Source organism: Nannospalax galili, unplaced genomic scaffold (genome assembly GCF_000622305.1).
Source record: "Nannospalax galili isolate Female #2095 unplaced genomic scaffold, S.galili_v1.0 scaffold1703, whole genome shotgun sequence".
Taxonomy (NCBI): Eukaryota; Metazoa; Chordata; class Mammalia; order Rodentia; family Spalacidae; genus Nannospalax; species Nannospalax galili.
In genome coordinates, this window is record NW_008350123.1 from 492611 (window position 1) to 500398 (window position 7788).

Here is a 7788-nt window from a genome sequence, read left to right on the forward strand (position 1 = left end):
ACAGTTACAGGACATTTTGAGAGATGTTCCATAGTCCCCTGGAACTTAATCAACCTTGGAGGGCAAGGGGCAAAAACTGTCCTTTAAGTCCCTCCAACTGGATTAGTATAGGCCTCAAAGTATGGCTATTAAACATCCAATAGGTAAGCTCCACCAGTCTGATACTTTTAGTTACCAGAAACATGATATTTTAATTCTATTTGTAGATCAAACATGTTATAAGGGACTATTCCAGTCATCTTTCTGTTTACAGAACACAGACAGGAGATGATCAATTTATAGAGATAAAATATGTATTTTCACTAATGGGCAGTTGGTCAGCTGGTTCTATTACTTTGAGGCCATTGGTAAGGCAGTAAATCATGTTGGAAGAGCAATACAAAATTGCTTACCTCATGGCCAGATTATCAAAGAATAAATGAAAGAGGAAGTAGAGAAGTACGCTCCACATCCCTGAAATGTGCCTTTCCCAGTAACCAGAATACCTCCCACTAGGCCTCTCCTTTATTATTATTATTATTTATTTAATAATCATATAATTAGAAGAAGCATTTCATTACAACAGCATTCATCATTTATATATCATAACATACCTAAAAAGACCTGCATCACTTGCTCAGGCTTTCTCGTTTTTTCTGTCTATTTTGGAAAATGCTTCCATTTCCCATAATCTTTTAACATCTTTTCTAATCTCATTTTCTTTTTTTAAAATAATTATGAAACATAATAGCATTAAGAAATTTTCCATCTGTTATGAGACTTTTTTTTTCCTGAGGATACTAAACAATGCTTATTCCCACTTAAGGTTCTAGTGTCAAGCCAATGTTTGATTAAAGTTTTACTGGAGAACCAATGAATTTATTGAGCTTACTCACCATAATACTGAGGGGTTGCTGAGGTATACGTATGACCTGAGGATATGCACACTGGAAAGCCTTAACCCAGCATGGATCATGCCTTCTCTTCCTTGCTTTCCCCAGATTGTATACTTTAGCCCTCCCCAAATCCAGGAGGCCATGTGTGATTAGGGTCAAATTACATACAGTTGGCTGGGAAGAGTGGCTGGGTACTATGGTGAGGGTCCAACGACCCTGCTTGGCTCTCCTTTAATGAATAAGCATAACCATCAACAAGCCCAACTGTGACGATGTTTAGCGATCAGGCTCAGCTCAAGTCTTTATGATGGTAGTTATTTTGTACCATCATAGTTATTTTGTATAGCGTCATCTTACTAAAAGGACTTGGAATTTAAAAGGATTTGGTGATAGGATCCATGTATGAGGGAGAATATATGTTGTTTGTTTTTATGAGTCTGTGTTACTTCACTTAGTATAACAGTTTATATATCCGTCCATTTAACTACAAATTTCATTATTTCATCTTTCTTTACTGATGAATAAAACACCATTGTGTAACTATATCACATTTTTGTTAACCACTCATTATTCGAGGGGCACTTAGGGTTGATTCCTTCTCTTAGCCATTGTGAAAAGAGCAGCAACAAACATGGTTGTAAAAGTGTCTCTACAATAGGATGAGTCTTTTTGGTATACGCCAAGGAGTGGTATAATTGGGTCATATGGTAGGTTCATTTTTAGTTTCTTAAGAGTTATCCACACTGTTTTCCATAGAGGGAGCACGAATTTGCAATCCAAACAGCAGTGAATGAGTGTTCCTCTTTCTCCACATCCTTACCAGCATTTTGTATCATTTGTTCTCTTGATCCTAGCCAGTCTGTTTGGGATAGGGTGATACCCTAGGGTGGTTTTAATTTGCATTTCCCTAATTATTAACGATTTTGAACATTTTCTGAAATGTTTCTTAGTCATCTTTATTTCTTCCTTTTAGAACTCTCTGTTTAAATTTTTAGCCCATCTTTTAATTGGGTCATTTAGTTTCTTGATTCTTTGTTTTTTGAGTGCTTTATATATTATGGATGTTAAACCCCTGTCAGATGTGTCACTGGTGAAGATTTTTTTCACATTTTTTGGGTTTCACTTCACTTTTTTGATTCCTTCTTTTGCTTTACAGAAGGTTTTTAGTTTAATGAGGTCCCACTTGTTGATTGCTGACCTTCTTGAGCAACTTCTGTCTGATATAGAAAATGCTTTCCTACACCTATATCTTGTATGTTACTGCCAATATTTTCTTCTAATTGTTTTAGGGTTTCCAGTTTCACATTGAGGTCTTTAATCCATTTGGAGTTGACTTTTGTGCAAGGTGAAAGATAAGGATCAAGTTTCATTCTTGTACAGGTGGAGATCTGTTTTTGCCAGCACCATTTGTTAAAGATGTTGTCTTTCCTCCATTTTATGTTCTTGGCACCTTTGTCAAATATCAGGTGGCTGAAATTGCATGTACTCAGGTTTGGCTCTTCAATGATGTTCCATTGATCTATGCGTCTATTTTTGTGCTAGTACCATGTTGTTCTTGTGACTATGCCTCTATAGTATATTTTGAGATCTGGTGTATTAATTCCCCAAACATTACACTTTGTGCTCAGGGTTGCTTGGCTATCTGGGATCTTTTGTGCTTCCAAAGAAATTTAAGGATTTTTTTCTGATTCTGTGAAGTATGTCTGTCATGGGGATTTTGATTGGGATTGCATTGAATCTATATATTGCTTTTTGGAGGATGGATGTTTTCACAATATTAATTCTTCCAATCCATGAACATGGGAGGTCCTTCCATTTCCTGGTGTCTTCCTCAATCTTGTTATTTAGTGATTTAAAAATTTCATCATAGAGATCTTTGGTGTCTTTGGTTAGATGTATTCCAAAATATTTTATTTATTATTTTTATGAAGCAGTTGTGAATGGGAGCATTTCCTGGTATTCTTTCTCCAATTGCCTGTTATTGGTATATAGAAAGGCTACTGATTTCTGTAGATTGATTTTATAACCTGCCACTATACTGAAAATTTTTTATTCTCCTGTGGTATTGCTCTAGCAAGTGTTTCAAGCACTATGTTGAAAAGGAGTGGAGATAGTGGACATCCTTGTCTGGTTCCTGATTTTAATGAGAATGTTTCTAGTTTTTCTCCATTTAGAATGATGTTGGCTGTGGGTTTGTTGTATATAGCTTTAATTATGTTGAAGTTGTTCCATCCTGTCCTATTATCTCTAGGGCTTTGAAAATAAATGCATGATGAATTTTGTCAAAAGACTCTTCTGCCACTATTGAGATGACAATGTTGTTTCTTTGAGTCCATTTATATGATTAATGATGTTTATTGTCTTGCCTATATTAAACCAGCCCTTCATCTGTGGGATGAAGCCTACTTTATCATGGCGAATGATCTTTTTGATGTCTGTCTGTGTGCAGTTTGTATTTGGTTGAGAATTTTTGCATCTAAGTTCATTACAGACATGGGGCCACAGTTTTTAGTTGTGTCTTTACCTGGTTTGGGTATCAGAGTGATGCTGGCTTCATAGAAGTAATTTGGGAGTTCTCCCTCTTTTTCCATAATTTTGAATAATTTAAGTAGTATTGGTTGGAAGTCTTCTTTAAATGTTTTGTAGAATTCTGCTATAAATCCATCTGGGCCTACGCTTTTTTTTTTTTTTAGTTGGGAGTCTTTGTATTATGTTTCAATTTTTGCATGTTATGGGTCTGTTTGAACTGTTGATCTCTTCTTGGTTTGACTTTGGTGCTTCCCATGATATCAAACACCCCTCAATTTCCTTTAGATTTCCATTTCCTTTAGATTTTCAGAGTTACTAGTGTATAGGATTTTAAAATATTCCCTTATGATGGTCTGGATTTTTGGGTGTCTGTTGTGATGTTTCCCCTTTCATCTCTGATTTTGCTAATTTGGAATTGTTCTTTCTTTGTATTGGTTAACTGAGCTACGGGTCTATCTATCTTGTTTAGATTTTCAAAGAACCAACTCTTAGATTCATTGATTCATTGTATTGTTTTCATTGTTTCTATTTCATTAATTTCTGCTGTGATTTTTGTTACTTCTCTTCTGCTGGATTTGGGTCCCATTTGTTCTTGCCTTTCCAGTGTCTTCAGTTGCAGTTTTAGGTCATTTATTTGGGCTCTTTCTAATTTTTAATGTAGGTACTTGGAGCTATAAACTTCCCTCTTAGGACTGCTTTTAATGTGCCCCAGAGGTTTTGTATTGCCTTTTTCATTGAATTCTAGGAAATCTTTTATTTCTTTCTTAATTCCTCTTTTCACCCACTCATTGTTTAGGAGTGTGTTGTTCAATTGCCACGAGTTCATGTAGTGCCTAGCACTTTGTCCAGTGTTGATTTTCAGCTTTATTGCATTGTGGTCTAACAGAATGTATGGAATTATTTCACATTTTGTATTTATTGAGGTTTGTTTTGTGGCCCAGTACGTGGTGAATTTTTGACAAAGTTTCATGGGGTGCTGAGTAGAATGTGTATTCTTGATGCTTGGGTGGAATACTCGAAAGATGTCTGTTAAGTCCATTTGATGTATGGTACCATTTAATTCAGGCATCTCTTTGTTTATTCATTGTCTGATTGACCTGTCTAATGGATAAAATGGGGTATTGAAGTCCCTTACTATTACTGAGCTAGGGTTAATATGTGTCTTAATGTCCTGTAGTGTTGTTTTTATGAATTTGAGTGTAGTATAGTGTGGTGCATATATGTTAAGGATTGTAATATCTTCTTGGTTAACTTGTTCTTTGATAAGAATGAAGTGACCCTCCTTATCTCTTCAGATTAGTTTTACTTTGAAGTCCATTTTGTCAAATATTAGAATTGCAACCCCCTGCTTGTTTCTTAGTGCCATTTGCTGGCAATATTCTTTTCCATCCTTTTACATTAAGATAGTGTGTGTCCTTGAAGGTGAGATGGGTTTCTTGCAGACAGCAAAGAGATGGATTTTGTTTCTTAATCCATTCATTTAGCCTTTGCTTTTGACTGGGGAGTTCGGTCCATTGATATTTAAGGTTATTATGAAAGATGTGTATAGGTTGTCATCATTTTGATTGCTGTGTCTAATTTTGTGTTTCCTAGATTATACCTTTATTTATTTACTTTTGTTCCCCTTGAGTACAAGTTGTTTCTCTCTGCTCTCTGTATTGCTTCAAGTATTCTTTGAATGGCTGGGGTTTTTTTACTTGTATTTTTTCAGGTTATTCGTGTAATGGAAGATTTTTCTTTTGCCTTAAACTATAATAAACATTTTGGCGGGTAAATTATTCTGGGATGGCATCTATTGTCATGTACAACTGGAAATAACTTAATCCAGGCTCTTCTGGCTTTCATAGTTTTCATAGTTGATAAGTTATTTGTAATTCTGATAGGCTTTCCTTTGTATGTGACTTTGTTTTCCTTTTGCTGCTTTCAGTATTTTCTCTTTGTTCTGTACACTTAGTGTTTTTACTATGATATGTCATGGGGAGCTTCTTTTCTGATCCTATTTGATGATCTATGTGCTTCCTATATTCATTTGATGATGTCTTTCCTTAATTTCAGGAAATTCTCTTCTACAATCCTGTTTAAGATCTGGTCAACATCATTAACCTGAAATTCTTCTCCTTCCTATGATCTGTAGATTTGATCTTTTCATGGTGTCCCACATACCTTGCATATTCCATTCCTGTGTTTTTAAAATCTTTCCATACTCTTTGTTTGATTGGTCCAATTCTTCAACTTTATCCTCCACTGTTGATATTGTTTTCCATTTCATTCATTCTAGAGGTGAGGCTTTCCCCTGTTGTTTCAAGATGGCTTATTGTGTTTTGCATTTCCTTCTTCATTTCTGCCTGAGTTTTTGTCAATGTTTCTATCTCTTTTGGGAATTCATTCAGAAGTTTTTCCCTATCTTCTTTTAGTTCTTTGATTGGTTTGTTCATGTGTTCCTTAGATTCATTGAATTCCTTCATCAAGTGTATGATTGTTCCTTTAATTTCAGTGTCCTGGCTTATCTCTAGGTGGTTCACCTTGTAAAACTCTTCTATAGGATTGGTGGGCTTCGGTGAAGACATAGTGTTTTGACTTTCCATTTTATTATTCTTTCATTGTTGTTTTGGCATGTTAATTTGTTTTGTTGTTTATGATTATGATATGAGAATTAAGTTGAAGTATGCTTCTGTTTGTATTGGTGCCTAGATCCTTTCATTATTGCTTATGTAATGCTGGATGGTACAGAGTTCAGGTTCTCTCAGGTTTATTTTGGACAGAACTGATGGCTTCAGAGAAGCTCTTCAGGGGTACCCACAGAAGTCCAATTCAGGTTCCATTCAGGTACACTCAGGCTTCCTTCACCACATGGAGGCAGGATCCAGGGCCTCTCAGGCAGTCCCCCACATTCTCAGGCCCTCTGCCTGAGGGAGGACACAACTCAGCACTCTCTGGTGGTCTGCTGTGATCAGAGCTGCTACCTGGAAGGATATTTTTATAAACATACTATCAATCACATTTAAGAAACAATTTTAACAATACTTTTTCTGGAATAATTACATATTTAATGAGTGTCATACCTGGCATCCTAAAATATTAGGATCCATTTTGCCTGCTTTATAAATATACAAATTCTGATAGTTGTTGTATCCCGAAAATCATTTATTCCTCAGAAAAGTGTAAGCCAGCCAGGGATGGAGCCCACTGTTGTGAGTTAACTACAGAGAGTTAGGACTGCAGTGAGATTGGAATGGATAAAGGAAGTTTGTGGTAGCCAGGGTGAATGGTGGAGGCATCCTGCAGGTGTGGAAGCAGATGTTTCATCCACAGACCATGAGATGAAACCACACACCCACCAGATACAGAAGAAAGCTAAGGGAGACTGTGGGCAGGACTGGAATGATGCAATCTCTTTGTAAGTCACGCTCTCCCTATGATATAAACCATGTGAAAACCAAGATAAAAATATGTTATACCAGTTTAGCTTATTGACCTGCCTCAGTACAAGACCCTGAGAGAGTGAGGGCCATTCAAACAGAGAGCAGGAAGGGGAAAATTTAGTGTAATAAATTGGGGTAGTCAGCAGCATGGCACTAGAAATGACAAACCCAAACCGTGGGAGTTTGGGAAAGGCAAGGGAGCTAGTGGCAAAGCTGACATGGATCTCACAAGGGATCATAAAATATGTAATTATAGTGATGCAAGTCATGTAGAAGCAGATGAACTCTACTAAAGTCTAGCCAGTCTATTTAGAGTAATTTCCTTAGACAGTTCATTGTCTATGCTTGGGCCTGGTGCTCATTTCCCTCATTCTATGCTTGTATTTGATTTGATTGAGAAAGTATGGGTCTTGTACAAGCTGCACCACTGTAGTAAGTTCATAAGAACAAGTTCCCAGTGGCCTGAAATCCTCTGTTTATCTTGCTCTTGCAATCTTTCTACCCCTGTTTGGCAATGGTCAATTAGCTGTGCGTTTGTGAAGTTAAATATAGGAATTCTTTCCACTCAGAAGTATCTTTATCTTTGAACTTATCAAGTTGTGGCCTTCTGTATGCATAACACTCTGTACTATGAGAAGCTTTGGTGGTGAGATTTGAGGGATATATCAGTATTCTCTCTACCCCATCTACCCCATGTTTCACTATATTTAACATATAGGGAACACCATGTTTCATTATGTGAAACACCATAAGCCTTATGTGTAAAGGCTCCACTGTAGATGTAGATGTTTCACTTAAGGCTAAACATCTCTCAGACATATATTCTATTCTCTTTTTTTGATTTATCTTATAGTGATTTTTAATTGATTTTTTGCTATTTTCATATGATAGAGTTTTATGGAATTTAGATATGTCCCCCTCTCCACACCTCCCCTCCCCAGTGTCCCCGCAGAATATACATA